Source organism: Stenella coeruleoalba (assembly GCF_951394435.1).
Source record: "Stenella coeruleoalba genome assembly, chromosome: 1".
Taxonomy (NCBI): Eukaryota; Metazoa; Chordata; class Mammalia; order Artiodactyla; family Delphinidae; genus Stenella; species Stenella coeruleoalba.
Window position 1 is genome coordinate 23696338 of NC_137169.1, and position 16421 is coordinate 23712758.

The following is a 16421-nucleotide window of genomic DNA, read 5'->3' on the forward strand; positions in this document are numbered from 1 at the left end:
ATGAGCCCTTTGCTCTTCTGTCCTTGTTTTCCTGTTGCTTTAATTATGAGAAACAGCCTTTGCTGAGTGGAATTTTCTGGTGTATCTTCCTCTGTATAAGCAGCTGGGGAAAGGAAGCCAGGAGCCCACTTTCATTTCTGTTCTGTTTGTGTTTCCTGGTCCTCTCGGCCTGTTCCACGGAGCTCTTCTCCTATGTTCACTGTTTAACCTGGGAGCTCTCAGTGGGCTCTGAGCACCGGGTGTCCCGCCGGGTTCACTCTGGCTTCTCTGGAAGGAACTGGATCCCAGGGAGGGAGACATGGGAGACAGGTGGGGAGGAGCCGGAATTCTGGAGGCTGGGTCCACAGTCGGTCCTCCAGGATATCCCAGGGTGGCCCCCTCCCACCCACCCCAACCTCAGTGGGCAGGTGGGTGTCCTGGGCACCTGTGGCAGAGAGGGAACCCGGAGCCCAGAGCCCGCAGTCTTAGCCCTGGGGATTGGGACAAGCCAATCCCCTCCCTGCATCTCAGGAGCCTTTCTGGAAATTTCCCCAGAGTTGGCCTGGCCTGAGGCCCCCAGGAGCTGGCAGAGGAGGCCTGACCTCACCAGGGGGAGGCGGGCAGAGGCTGCCATGGCCGCAGACCCAGGCTCTCGGCTCAGGCATCTCAGCCTTTCCCAGGCGAGGCTCAGGGGCTCCATCTCCAGGACTAGAGGGCCGCTGCCCCCCCCACCCCGCCACCTGTTAGATGCTAGTCTCACTTCTGGGACCTTGGCTGCCTTGTCCACTGCTGAGTTCCCACCACAGGGGCCTAACAGGGTGTTGATGTGGGGCGGAGGGAGGGGATTCTGTTTATCCAGGCCCTCCAGGACCAGCACACACATCCCACCTCCCCCTCCCCCTCCTCCTCCACCAGCCTCGCACTCAGTGCAGGTGTCTCCTCCTCCAGGAAGCCCTCCCCTCCCCACCCACACTCTGTGCCGCATCAGTGTCTCTCCCCCAGGCTGCTCTCTCCCATCTCACCTGCCCAGCAACATCTCCCCTCAATCACCCCACTTAGACTGTGAGCTCCTCTGAGGCATGAGCCTTCCGGGGTCCTGTACCCCCAGTATCAGTGAGGAACAGCTCATTAGTTCCAGTGGAATTTCATCAACCCCCCTGCCTCAGTGGTACCGTTGAGGGGGGATGGTACCATGATACCATGAGTGGGGTCATGTGATATATGTGGCAGCTACTCCGAAAGTGCTGGCTGAATAAATAAAGGCGCAGCAGTTGGGCAGAGGGAGGGAAGGACACCAGTAATCATGGATACGTAAACATGTGTGTTCCTGTGTGGGAAATGGGCAGCTGTGCCTGGTCTGTGCCCTGTACCAGGTGGGCAGGAGGTGTGGCTGAGACAGGCCCTCCTTCCCCCAAATCTGTGGCTGGGTGGGAAGGTGTGCCCAGGTGTGCACAGAGTAGGGAGAGAGAGCCAGAAAGAAAACAGTGGTGGTCACTGATGGAGCCGCCCTGTCCAGGGACCATGTATATTCTCTCAACAAGCATTTGTCCACTGCATGCAGGGCACTGTTCTAGTACTTGGGGTACATCGGAAAACAAAACAAAGATCCCTGCTCTCATGCTAGAGGGGCTGACATTCCAGAGATGCAGACAATAAGCAGTAAACATAATGCATAAAGAAACTATGTAGATTGTTGGGGGTGGGAGAGGGGGCAGGGCTCAGTGGCCGGAGAAACCTCCTGAGAAGACGAAGTTTGAGCAAAGAGTTGTCCTCTTGTTTCTTCATCCATGAGGAAATGGAGGCTCAGAGAGGGTGAACATGTGCCTGAGGTCACACAGCCTGAGAGGGAGGCAGGATTTGTGTCTGCTCTGAGCCCTCACAGGTATCACCTCGCAGGTGTTTGCACCAACACTGAGACAAAGATATTTTCATCCCCACTTGGCCATCAAAGGAAAGGAGCCAGGAGACCAGAGCCCCACGTGGACCCACAGAGCCAAACCCGGGTTTGCCAAATGAAAAGCCTCTTGCCGTCCATGAGCTGCCACTTGAAAGGAAGCCACACAGGCTCCAAGGCGGGGAGGGGGTCTCAGCCCCGGGGAAGCTGAGGCACAAGCCCTTCTTGGGACCTCTGCTCACCGTGGCAGCAAGTGACACCCTCAGGAAACAGATGGGGGCTGATGCCAGCGACAGCATGACTCACTGTGGGAGGATCAAGGGGGAGACCTTCTGAGGCCTGAGCCAGGCCCAATGTCCGGGCTCAGAGACAGCTGGCCTTTGATCCAGGGCCCAGACACTGGGCTGCCTCTGATGTGAGAAGAAGCCTTGTGAAGTCAGATCCCACCAGGGGACAGATCAGAACTGTGCAGCCTCATTACTGCTCTGGCCTATTTTCCACTTCCCCTCCCAAGGCCAAGCTGGCTGCCATAGTAACCACAGACAGGCAGCTCCGCGGACACCGTGTTTTCACCTAACAGGGAAAAGGCATGTGGGCCATGCTGGACAAACAGGCCTGTGTTTGTGGCCCAGCCCTTCCACTTCCACGGCAAGTCCCTCCTGCTCTCTGATCCTCACTGGTCTATTCTGTCAAATGGACCAAAATGGTGCCCGTGTCCCGAAGTTGTGAGGAACGCAACACTTAGCATGGGTAGCACTTGGTGTGTCAGCTACCACGATTGTTGTGTTTCATTTTTTGTCCTTTTTTTTAACATCTTTATTGGAGTATAATTGCTTTACAATGGTGTGTTAGTTTCTGCTTTATAACAAAGTGAATCAGTTATACATATACATATGTCCCCATATCTCTTCCCTCTTGCGTCTCCCTCCCTCCCACCCTCCCTATCCCACTCCTCTAGGTGGTCACAAACCACCGAGCTGACCTCCCTGTGCTATGCGGCTACTTCTCACTAGCTATCTATTTTACGTTTGGTAGTGTACGTATGTCCATGCCACTCTCCCGCTTTGTCCCAGCTTACCCTTCCCCCTCCCCGTATCCTCAAGTCCACGCTCTAGTAGGTCTGTGTCTTTATTCCCGTCTTACCCCTAGGTTCTTCATGAACATTTTTTTTCTTAGATTCCATATATATGTGTTAGCATACGGTATTTGTTTTTCTCTTTCTGACTTCACTCTGTATGACAGACTCTAGGTCCTGTTGTGTTTCTTGGTACGTGCTGATGCTGGAGTTTCGGGGACAGTCACACTGACAAAGTACCTACCGTGTGCTGAGCACAGGTCACAGCACGTTCCACGGCAGCATCTCACCGAGCCTTTGGTAGAAGCAGCCAAAGAAGCAGGAAGTGCTAATCCCCCTCAGAGGATGGGGAGCCTCAGAGAAGGGGAGGGACTCGCCCTGCATCCCCTGTACCGGGGGCCAGAGCAGGTCTCCCACCCAGGCCTGGGCAGAGGCAGGGTCTCCTTGATATGCAGGTTCCAGGGCCCCCACTCATTTGAAGATCTGTCTGCCCAGGAAATAGCCCTCTCTGATCAGGCCTGCACCCTCCTCCCAGTGCCAGGAACTGGAGGCCTCTCCTTCCTGGTCCTTGGAGCCCCTCCCCACGCCTGCCATTCCAGGCTCCCCTTCCTTCTTCAGAACACAGCACACAACAGTCCAAGACAGCCTTCAAATTCATCTCACCCAGTCTCCAGAGCCCATTTCACAGATGGGGAAACTGAGTCAAGTTCACTAGATGGCAGCAAAGACGGAGTAGAAATGGCAGAAACTTAGAGCCAACAGGCCTAGCTTCCAATTCCAGCTCCAACTCGAGCACTCTGGGCAAATCCTACCTGTGTCTGAATCTTCTTTAATACTTATAAAAAGTCCATCACCCACCCTCTCTGCACCTCATCAGTCCCTGCACACATCTGCCTGCCTTAGTTCCTCTATCTATATAATGGGTGTGTAAAACAATACCTGTGAAGTTAGAAAGTACACGTAAAGCCCCCAGCACATGGTGCTCAAGAAACAGCAGCTCAGTAGAGGACCGTGGCTGCCCAGACCCAAACCCCCAGAGCCTGCATCCCCGTGAACAGAGCAGCCCCTCCCCAGGCCAACACGCCTGATGCCAGTCAGGCTCCTGTGGCCGAGCCTTCCGGCCACGGCCACGAGGCAGCTCTCCAGAGGGGGTGGAGCCTGTCAGCCGGTGGGACGCCCCTGAGCAACTCCCGCCTCCTCCCGTATTAACTGTATTCATATCTGGAACAGATGGGGCAATTGGGTCTCTTTTTCCCCATTTTTCACAGAGCATCATGTAATTAAAGAGGAGAAAGGCTGAACAACCTTCTTACTGGGACTCTATAGACCTCCCCATCTTCCTTCCCTTGTAAATCCATAATGAACTGTAATGGCGAAGACAAACCCCTTATTGAAACCTGGTGACCAATTCACTGTGGGGCCAAGAAACTCTCACTCATCCAAGACCTGAGGATGGAAAGAAAAAATTTTAATTAATTTAGTCCTGTTTATCTATACATAAATAAAAACAAAAAATATTGGATGCAGAGCAGTTTGCCATCTGCCAATAGACAGTGGCTGCCCTGAGGAGATGCTGATTTTCCTTTTTTCTGGGACTTGTTTATAACGGTCTGTTGATCAAACCTGGATCGGAGAGAACGTGGGAATTACATGGAGAGGGTGGATGGAATGAGGCCCTGGAGCAGACGTGGGGAGAATTGGGATGAGTTCGCAGCAGGAGTTTGGGTTAAAAAGACCTCAAGATGCCAGCCCCTCTCTTTCTCCGAGTCTGACAAGATGGTCCTTTTACACTCATCCCCTCTCAGGGAAGAATGTGTTCCTCAGGAGGGTGGCCGTGTAGGTGAGGCTGTGCCAGTCAGGGATCCAGTGTAGGCTGGGTTCCTAGAAGCAGAGTAGGATGGGGACCTGTGGGCAAGTGGCTTGTGGAGGGGGCTCTCAGGAGTGGGGTGAGGGAAACAGGGGAGGAAGGAGAGGAGCCAGGCAAGGCTGAGGGCTCAGCTCGAGTCTGGCCCCAGCCTGAGCCCACAGGGAGCCCTGGAGCGTGGTGCCCCTCCAGCAATGAGCTGGGCCTTTTGTACATGTGTCAGGTGGTCATTAGCTGCAGGTTGCCCCCAGTGGGAGGGTAACATTCTAAGCGTTTCCAGCTAGACAGCGGTCAGCTCCCTTCAGCAGAGGGCAATTCCCTGAAAAGAGTCCTGCTGTGAGCTGTTAGCAACAACACCATAGCAGCTGGGGGACAGGTGTGTTGACCTAGCAAAGGGCCAAAATCCCACCACTCCCATCTCTGGCTCCACCCATGGTAGACAGCTGATGGCTCTGCTCGCCCAGCATCTGGACCCGGCCTTGGTAACAGCCGTCTTTATTTTCCTTGGGGAAGCGCTGATCGGCCTTGCCAGTCCTGGGGTCCTGCAGAAGTCACTCCACTCCCAGACAGAGGGGTGGGCTGAGTCACAGGTCTGGCCAATCAGAATCTCAAATGCTCCTCACACAGTGAGGGACTCATGGAAGACCCAATCAGAGCCAAGGGGACCGAATTACGGGAATGTCCACATATTTGGAGTTGGCAGGGAGTCAGCGTGGCGTTGTAGGGCCGTCTCGAGGAGAGGACCTGCCTGGGACTGAGGCCGTCATGATGGAGACCAGAATCAAGAGTGGAGAGAGACGGAGGCCTGACAATATCGCTGAGCCCAGCCCCCTCCACCAGCACCTGCAGTTACCAGATCCCATCAGCTCCCTTCTTGAGCTGAAGCTGGTTTGTGTGGGGTTTCTGTCACTAGCAACCAAGACCCCTAACTCACCTGGTTCTGACCCACGGTGCCTGAGGTCCAATCTCCTGTGCCATTTCCCATGCCAGCTGCGTCTTACACTCTCCTCGGTGTCATAGGATTCCTGGGGCAGGACATCCCCCTCCTTCCCCTCCACACCCTCAAATGGCTGAGTCCCAGGCATATGCAACCCCCCACCCCCGTGTTCGTTGCTTTCATGGAAGATCCTGAGGCTTGGCCCCCTAGACCCTCAACTCTGCACAGCTCAGGCCAGTCTGGGGACACAATACCAGTTCTAGCTTCTGAAGGCCTCCCCCAGCCTTTGGCCCAAGGGCTTCTCCCTGACACTGGGCTCTGATCAGTTCCTCCTTCCTCTCCCTCTTGCCTCCACCACGCCCTCCTCGCCCTCCCCTGATCCCAGGCCTCAGTGCCTGCCTGGCCCCCGACCAGCCCCTTCTGTAGGGTCCCATCTTATCCTTCTGCCCTCAGGACTGGCCTAGACCCGCTGGAAGCTGGATGTTGCCCCATGCCCAGGATCTCTACCAATCCCTGAGCCTGCTTGAAGAGAGTGGGGGAAGAGGGTGGGGGAAGAGAGACACTGCTAGGAGCCCAGGGCTTGGCATTCATTGTCCCAGGCACAGGCCCGCTGCACTTGTCAGGAAAGGCCTGGCACACGGTCAATTCAGGAATCAGACTCCGCTGATTCCGCAGGTGCGTTGTTCCACACTCAGAAGGGGATTCCCGCTTCCATGGCCACCTTTCTGCTGGGGGCTCCTGCAGGACGAGCAGCAGGGACCCATCTCCTCCTCTTATTGAGCACTGCGGACTGGAGGGGATTCTGTGGGCGAGCTAGTCTGCCTCCCTCCTCCCCCCACTCCGTCCCCTCTCCCTCCAAGGCTGTTCCAACGCATTAAATGGTGAAGCAGCCTCATTACTGAAGCCTCTGGCTCATTAGCAGGCAGCTGGAGGGGCTGGGAGACCACCGAGGAGAGACCCGATGGGGTGGGGAGGGGAAGCAGCAGAGCCCGGGCAGTAATAACCATCTGCACTGCACCTTCTGCTGAGTTCCGTGTATTCCGATCGGTACACAGACATCCTGGGCTTTTTTTAAATCACTGACAATCCCATTTGATCTTCACCACCTGTGTCTCTGTGCTGTTATTACAATGGGCCCCATTTCAGGCTGGGCTGGAGACACTGGGAGGGGAAATGACTTCCTCAAGGTCAGACAGCTGCAAGTGGCAAACCTGGCCCCAATACCAGCAGCCCACATGGATGGAGCTCCTCCTGTGTGCCAGGCTGTTACCTGCAGTACAGGCGAGATGCTTACAACCCTACCAGGGAGGCAGCATTATTATCCCATTTTACAGACAAAGAAACTGAGGCACAGAGAGGTCAAAGTACTTGCCCAAAGTCACACAGCTCCATCTTTCTTACCCTCAGACCCTGTTCCTTCCACACTGAGATGGACTTCGGAACCTCTGGGCAAAAGTCCGAGCCTTACAGGAGTGTATCCATGGCCCCGCAGAAGCTGACCTCCCCCTCCCCTCACCCCAAGAGCTGTGGGGTCAGTGTGAGGCTGAGGGCAGGGTTGATGGTGCGGTGGAGACAGGTTTCTGGCCTCGAGGAGCAGGCCAGTGAGATGAAGGCCCAGCTCAGTCTGACTTCTAGCCTTGGATCTTCCACCTGTTTGCTGGGTGACCTGAGAAAACCACTTCCCCTCTCTGGGTCCTCATTTTAAGGGTTTCTAGAATTTGGGGGACGGCACAGATGCCCTCTGAGTCCGCCTTTCTGCCATGGCTCTGACTGTGCTCATGGTGGGGGAGGAGCAGGGGCCAGCCTCTCCTCCTCTCCTGTCCCTGGCTGGACACACCTTCATGCACGATCCTTCCTCCCATCTCCAAAGCCCTTCTCCAGCCTCATTCTAGCTGGAGAGGAATTGAATTGGGAACTCACAGCACCTGCTATACGCTGGGCACTGAGGACACCTCACCCTCATTTGATGCTCCCACCCCCTGGTGAGGGAGGGCTTAATATCATCCCCATTTCACAGATGAGGATGCTGAGGTTCGGAGAGGCTGAGTGGTGCAAGCATCCCAGCTACGAAAAAGCAAGGCTGGAATTTGAACCCAAGCATCTGTCTCCAAAGGCCGGTTTCCCTTGCCCTGGGTCGCCTTTCCCTTGCAGTGCCTGGCGGGATAGAGGCCCAGTCCCTGACCTTCATTTTGCTGGAGGACGTGATCTTCCTCAAGTGGGAGGAGCCCCAGGAGCCCAACAGGCAGGTCGCTCAGGACAGTTGTGTGTGTGCGGGGAAGGGGAGGGTAAGATGTGTGAGCATGTATGTGCCAGCCTGGGCACGCCCACACCGTGATCCCAGGGGACATTAAAGGTCTTATCACCCTTCTGGGGCGCGGCAAAGGCCATTTGTTGAGGGCCTCTGTGGCCCGGCATCACGCCTGGATTCCACAAGCGTCAAGTCATTTGACCCTCTTGGAGCCTTCTGGAGGGGCCGCAATTATCTTCCACCTCAGGAAACTGGGACCTGGAGAGATGACTAGTTCACAGCACATAGCTAGTACCGGCAGGGGCTGAGATCACCCACGGGGCCCCCTGGTGCAGGCACAGGTCAGGGGTGACAGCCCTTGTGTATAGGCAGGGGGAGGGAGCCCAGGTGACCCCCCAGGAAGGAAGCATGTTGCCCTGGTACCCTCGACAGTCCCTGACTCCCTCACACCTTTCCCTCCACCTCTCTGAGCCTCAGTTTCCTTATCTGCAGAATGGGATCATCCTGCTTACCTCACAGGGTGGCTGTGAGAGTGCAGATTACCCAGATCAAGATACATTCTCCTCATAGCATTTGAATGTAACTGACAGATGAAGTTACCATGAGAGGGAAGTATCCCCGTGTTGAAGGAAGGAAGATACCCAAGGGGGATTGTTGGAAATGACCAGGGGCCGGCGAGGAGGCCATTCAGATGGCCCACCTGCTCTGCCCACGTGGATGATGTCGTCCTCCTGCGTGGAGGTCAGGAGAGCTGGCTTTGTGGTCAGAGTCTCAGGTTCAGACCTGGCTCTGCTGAGCCACCCCAGGCAAGTCACTCGACCTCCCTGAGCCTCTGTGTCTTCTCGCCCCCGAGGCAGCCCCTTGTGTCTTGAGCCACTCCTGCTGGGTGGGACCTCCTGACGTCAGACCACAGTCTGCATCCAGGAAGGTCCTCACCTGGGTCCCGCTCTGGTTCCACAGCTCTGTGTGCGTGTGTGGGGAGCAGACAGATGGCAGCTCTCCACACGGTGCACACAGCTCCCAGGGTGCCACCAGCCCTTCTCCAGCTGGTGACCCCAGCTCCTCAGACCCACCATTTCCTGGGCACCTCCCCTGGGCTCAGTTCTTCACACAGAATTTGCACAACAACCCTGAGAAGAGGCACTGTGATCACCCCATTTTCCTGATGAAGAAACTGAGGCTCAGGGAGGTTAAGGGACTCCTCAGAGGCCACAGGACAGGCAGAGCTGGGGTTACAACCCAGGCCCCGTCGGACTCCACGGTCTGTCCATGCTGCTCTGTTTCCTGCCTCTGATCGCTGACCCTGCAAGCCTTCCAGAACATTCCCCTTACCTGTGCTTGTCCCTGCCTTGCACAGCAGGCTCAGGTGGCCCAGGGCCAGCCCAGAGGACGGTGGTCTCTCACCTCCTCCCTGGACCCTCTTCTTGCATCGAAGTCACCCACCGTCACACTGGCTTTTCCAGCAACCACACCCCCATCAACTCACGTGGAGTCTCCAGCTCGGCTTTTCCAGGAGCTGCTGACAAGGCAGCTCGCCCTCCCTCTCTACTTTGTAGCTAATTTTGAACCTAAATGCAGAACTTTTCCAAGTGTCCATGTTACGTGGCATCTGCTTGATCTCACCCTGAGATGGGCTGGAGGCCTCAGTGCGAGGTGTCCCTCCTGGCTGTGTCTGTGGAGCTGGTTGGTTGGTGTTTCAGGTTCTTCTTCCAAGTGGACCAGGAGGCCTGGGTGGGACCAGAGCCCTGGGGTACACCCCTGCAGACCTTCTAGGCTGGTATCCATGGTGACAGGCCCTCCTTGGGCACCATTGTTCAGCCAGCTTGACGGGCTGTCCTCTGTCTTCCCTGTGGTTGCTGGTGTCTGACCTGTCCCTCCCTCCCTCTGTCTCCTTCCCTCTCTCTCTCCCCTTGTCATTGTCCCTTTACTCTCCTCCTCCTCTGTCAGTCCTCTTGCCTCTTCTCCCTCCTCACCTCCCTTCCTCCTCCACCTTCTCTCTTACGTTGATGGTCAAGGTCACATCCAGGAAGGCTTCTCACCTGCACCCAGAGGGGTTTTTGGCTCTGCCCTGACCACAGTGAGGGTGATGCCCAGAGGCTGAGGGTGGGCTGGGAGTAGAAAGGAGTACTGCTGTAGGAACAGAGGACATCAGAGCAGCCGCCTGCTGTGTGACTGGGAGGGAAGGGATCAGGGGCTGAGAGGGACTGATCTGGAGTCACACGAACCTGGGCTTGCCTCTCAGATTCCCTTAGCTGTGTGACCTGGGGCAAGTCACTTACTCTCTCTGGGTGTCTGCTTTCTCATCTGTAAAATGGGGTAGAAATCATAGGGCTGCTGTGAAAACTCAATAAGCCTGTGCATGTAAACCCCTTGCTGTCAAGCCTGACCCCAGGAAGAGTGTGGGCAAGCCTAGCTGGCATCGTTTGTATGTATTGGGCCCTGTGTCAGGAGCTTTTCATATATTACTTCATTAAATCTTGGTTTTTTATGATGTCATTTTCTATACATACAACAGAATCTGTATTACACACCTTTCTATCCACCTGTCCATCTATGTACGTATGTTATGAACCATCAGTGCATGGTAAACTCCAGCGAACCACAGTTCGAGATTTAAAACGTTACCGAGAGCTTGACCGTTCCCGTATCCTCTCAACTCTGCGTCTCCCACACCCTGTAAGAGGTCACCACCGTCCTGCATTTTTGTTTTTCATTTCTATGCTTTTGGAAGAAAATACAGATGATTTTTATGACTTGGGGTAGGAAAGGAGATATTTACCAAAATACGAAATGTGCCAAGCATAAAGGAAACGAAAGATACATTTGATTCAATTTAAATAGTTTCTGTTCATCCAATGTCACTATCAATAAACTGGAAAAATAAGCCACAGCACAGGACCAGACATTATAACACATAAGCAGTCCATGATTCTAGCCTAAATATATAAAGACTTCCTAAAAAGACTAAGAAAGCAATTTTAAAAATCCAATAGAAAATTAGGTAAAAAATATAAATAGGCATTTCAAGAAGCAACCTGAAGAGCTAATAATCATTTGAAAACATGTGCCATCGCATTAGCAATCGGAGAAATGCCAATTGTAGAACATTGAGGATTCCCATCTCACACCTGCTAGTCGGGCAGAACTGAAGTTGCTGTCTAGATAGAGAGCAATGGGAACTCTCCAGACCGCTGCTGGGAGCAGAAACAATACAGGCTCTCTGAAAATCAATTTGGCGCCGTCTTGTAAAGTGGAACACGCACGGACCTTCTAATTCAGCAGTTCTACCCAGAGAACATGCCCCAGAGAATCTCCTGTACATGTGCGCTGGGGACTTGAACAAGAGAGCTCACGGCAGCTGCGTTTGTAATTACAAAATCCTAGAAACAACCCAATCGATACTTTTGAGTAAGTGAAGGAATCTTTCCAGCCCTTCCAACTCCAAGACAGGTATGTCTGAGACCCCACACCATGCTTTATGACAAATGAGGGGCGCTGAACCTGCTCCCCCTCCCAGGCAATCAACCGGCTCCCTGCAGGCTTGATCACTCAGAACGGCCCCCAGCTGGCCCCTTGCTGAGGAGTTCAGTGCAGTCTGAGAATCAGGGCCTCCTGGCTGCTGTACCAACAGGACCCACATGGCTGGCATCAGGTATCAAGGACCCCAAGAAGGGACAGGGCTGCCCCAGAGGCTTCTCCATCTGCTGGCCCATTCCCACTGAGGGTTAGGGAGCCCCAACATGACTCTCCCCAGCTTAGAGACTCAAAGGACCCTCAGAGAGGCTCTTCTTCAGCAGCCCAGTCTGCAGATGGGCACACTGAGGCTGCAGGTAGGCTGGGAGGGAGGTCACACATCTCCTAATTTGCAGTCCAGTGGTTTTCCCAGCACGTCATGCCACCCCTCCAGGGCCCCCGACTCCCTCAGCAGACCCAGATGCCCCCAGGTGAGAATGCACCCCCAAGCCCACTCCCACACACTCATACATCCTCCCTGTCTCTCTCCCTCCCTCCCTCCCTCTCTCATCTCTCTCTCTCCTCTCTCTCTCACACACACACAGCCCCCACCACCTGGCTGAATTTCAGGCCCCTTTCACCTCTGCAGTGCCTCCGCTCCTTTCTCTTTGGCGCCTGGCGATGCTCCTCCCTCCCCCCACCTCCAGCTCGTGTCAGGAACCCCCTGGCAAACAGCAGTTGGAGTTCTTCATCTTTGAGGGACCACCTTGTTCCTCCACCTGCACCTCCAAAGAGCCAGGCCAACCCCCGCTCTGCTTGCAACAGAGTAAAGGAGGTAGAGCCTCCTGGGCTGGGGGTAGGGGGAGGAGCTTCTGAATGACCTCTCAGCCCTCAGACCATGGCCAGGTTGGGGCCAGGTCCTGGGCAAGCTCAAGTTCATTCACCCCAAGACAAGCTCCTCTGGCTCCAGGCATCAGGTCTCAAGTCCCAGGGCCCTCTCTTCATTCTGGCCTCACCAGGCAAAATCCTGAATCACTCATCCTATCCCAGGCTCTACTGGGCCTGATCCTGGAGACAGCCCTGCCTGAACTCCACCACCCAGACCCCAGCTCAAGCCAAGGGTAATAACTAAGATGGAGCACTGCTCTGATGATACTGGGGGACAGATCAGCCCACAGGTCAAGCCAGGGAGGACACCCAGCAGAGTCCCCAGGCCTTCCCAGATGCACACACTCTGGTAGGGGGCTTTATCCTGAGACCTTCAGCCCCTGGGGAACTGGATCTCGGTTGAGCTCTTTGGGGGGCAGCATGGGAGGCTCAGGCTTTGGTGTCAGACAGACAGGTCCCCACCAGCTGAGAGACCCTGGGCAAGTCAGCTGCCCTCTCATTTGCCATCTGTAAAATGGGGACGATTATGTTAGGATCACATGAGGTGGTGATTAAGTGCCTGTGTGGTGCCAGGTGTGCTGAAAGAGCTCTGTTTACAAACACAAGGCAGAAAGGCGTCACCTCCCTTCTCGACACAGTCTTCCTCAGGGGGTGGAGCCAGAGGCGGAGTGGCTGACTGGCAGGGACTCCTGGCTCTGTCACAGACTTGCTGTGTGGCCCTGGGTAAGACATTTCCTGCTTCTGAGAGTCAGTTTCCACATCTGAAATTGGTTTGGTGAGGCTCTTCCGGTTCTGTGATGTTCTGATTCTATTCACACTGGCTGACTCTCTGCCTCGTGTCTCCTTTGGCCAGAGGTTACGACAAGTTCTAAAGTATCTCATGAGCCTACATCACTTAACCTGAATTAAGAATTTATTCAACTGTCTGAACCCACAGGCCAGGCCACAGGCTACTCCTCCCCCATCTAGCTGACCTCTAAGGCTCACGCACGCATCACGGACACGGGCCAGGCAAGAGTGCAGAGGGTCTGGTCAGATCTGTCCCCATATAGGAAACCACGGAGCGTGCAGGTCATCCTGGCAGTGCTGAGTGAGTCCTGGGCCCATGTCCTGGGTGGGTTGGGCAGGGTGATGGGAGCCATGACCTCTGCAGAGAAGCTGCCGGAAACTGGAAAGAGGGGGAGGGCTGCCCAGAACTTGTTCCCCTGAGTCAAGGTGCCCATCCTGCTCAGGAAGCAAGTGCCTGTCCCTGCTCCACAGAGTTCAATGTCTGGGACCAGGCCTGGGGGTGCCTGTCTGCTAGTCAGCACCAGCCGGGTCCCAGAGCCGCCACCTCTCGGTTAGGAAGGTGGACACCCCTGGGGCTCCGTGAACATGTGTGCACCTGGGCATGTCCCTGCTGCCTCCTCTGCTCTCTGGCCTCCTCGCCCAGGCTGCCCCATCAGGGACGTGCTCCCAGGTGGGACCCTCACTGGGAGGAGGGCGGGAGGGGGCAGCTGACAGTGATGGGGCCTCTAGCAGGGCTGGCAAGCTGAAGTCACAAAGTGATGCTTCCTCCCAACCACCCTCTGGCAGGGAGATGCTGACACAGAGGAGGAAACAGAGGCTCAGCGAGGGTGAGAAGTTTGCCTCTGTCACAGAGCCGGAGGTAGCAGAGCCAGGATTCAAACCCAAGTCTACTCCTACCCACTGCTCCACATAGCAGCGTGACCTCAAGGCCACCCGGACCTCACCTGTGAGGACCTCACCTGTGACATCACCTGCCTTGCAGATGGTGAGTGTGCCAGCCCCTTCACAGCACATCCACAGGCACGGCCTCCTTTATTGCCCGCAGCATCATCTGGCGTGGGAGCTATCATCTCATAGAGTCTCAGAGAGGAGAGGAGACTCCCCCTAAGTCATCAGCTGGCTGTAAACAGCAGAGCTGGGATTTGACCCAGGTCCGGGTTACGTAGGCTGGGCTGATGGGGGTTCATCCTCAGCCAGCCCTACCACCCCCTGCTCTGTCAACCCCCCAGGTCCTCCTGTTGACACCACCACTTCCCACCAGCCCACGACCCTGGTGAGTCCTCTGTGTTGGGCTCTCTTCAGCCCTGGGAGAGGGTCCACTGAATGTCAGCTACAGCTCCTGCCACTAGGGGAAACTGTAGTCGGGGCGGGTGCAGGGCAGAGGGGGACCCTCTGCATGATAAGTGTGAGCTTTGCTTCAGATTTCAGATGACAGGGTCTTGGAGGAAGAGAAAGCACTTTGGATGGCAGAACCCCGGGGTAGGAAGAAAATCCCCACAGGCTAGAGCCACTGAGGGAGACTCACAGGGAGGGATTCCATATGTAGATGTGAGTTTAGCATGCAGTGTGGAGCTCTGAGCTGAGATGAGAAAAGCAAATCAATGGTTCACGTACAGAAGAAAGAGACAGGCTTTGATGGGAGCTGACAGGGAGCTCAGTGTGAACCCACGAGATGATGTGTCTCTTATGTCACCGGTCCCTTCACTCCTCCCCCACCCCCAGTCCAGTCTGGTCCCAACCAAGGCTCTTCTGATGAGATGGAGGGTCCCCAAACCTGACTAGCTTAATAAGAGCAACAATAATAATATTGGTAACAATGAAAATAACTTTATCAAGAGATAAATTTATCTTTGCTTCTGAACATTTACTGAATGCTTACTCTGCACTGTGTACTCACATAATCTGTATCTTCACAAGAAGCTTGCAAGGTTGGTATGATTGGTGCCATTTTACACAAGAAGAAATTGAAGCTTAGAAAAGCTAAATAATACAGAACTAAATGGCAGAGCTGAGATTTGAACTTCAATCTTTCTGATTCCAAAGCAAACACTCTTCTGTGCACATCTTCTGTCTTTTAGACCATGTTAATAGAGGTATGGAGTCTAGCAAAAGGGGGGTGAGAGTCCTGTTCAGCTGGGAGGCTCAGGCTCTCCTGCCATTCTGAGGAACAAATGTAGAAGGTCATGGATAAGCTGAACTTTGTCTAAAAGAAGGGCCTCCAGTCTGAAAAGGGCAGGGGAACCAAGTCACATGGATTCATTCATTCATTTAATAGTTTAATAAGGATCCTATTATGTTCTGGGCCCTCTTCTAGACCCTGGAGATAGAGGGGTGAAGAAAATTGACAATATCCTTGCTTTCACGGAATTTGTATTCCAGTTGAGAAGACAGATATTAAATAAGTATGTATCAAGCAGTGATACATTGTATGAAGAAAAATAGTGAATGAAAAGGGAATAGGGATGGGAAGGCTGTATTAGAGAGGGTGATCAGGGAAGTCTTCTTGGAGGAGGTGGCAGTTGAGCAAAGACTTGAACAAACTGAAGGAGTGAAGCTTGCTGATAACAGTCAAAAGAATGCTCTCCTGAAACAGGAATGAGCATTATGTGCTCAAGGAAGAGCAGAGAGGCCAGTGTGGCTGGAACAGAGCAGCAGTGGGTAGGAGATGAGGTGTGAGGAGTCAGCAGGAGGAAGATCATTTAGGGTCTATAGACCACGGGAGACTTTGGATTTTATTTTTAATGTAGAGGGAATTAATTGCAGAGTTTTAAATATGAGCGTGACATGATCTGATTATCCTAAAAGATCACTTGGCTTCTGGGTGGAGAAGAGGAATACGGAGCAAGAGTGGAAGCAGGAAGACCACAGAGGAGGGGCTTGTACAAGCTCAGGTGGACCAGGGAGCCAGAGAAGTGTGTAAAGGGTGCCCTCACTGAGGAGCTATTGAAGGAATCAGGTGCTTATTCTTAAAAAGAAGAGGTGAAAGTAAGGACGAAAGCTGTCCTCAAACATCGGAAGGGCTATCACATGAATCAGAGGCCAGCCCCTTTCTGCATAGCTCAGAAGGGCAGAACCAGGACCAATGGGTAAGGTCACGGGAAAGCCGATTTCCCTCTGATAAGGGATACTGACTCAAGATGGAGCATCCTTCCTGGTGGGGACAGTGACCTCTTTACCACTGGAGGTACACAGCAGAGGCCAGCTCTCAGGACTGCAAGGTACAGGGGACAGAGATTAGCCTTTGTGATCAGATAGACCTGGATCCAAATCCTCTCTCCTCTGCTTATTATTTGC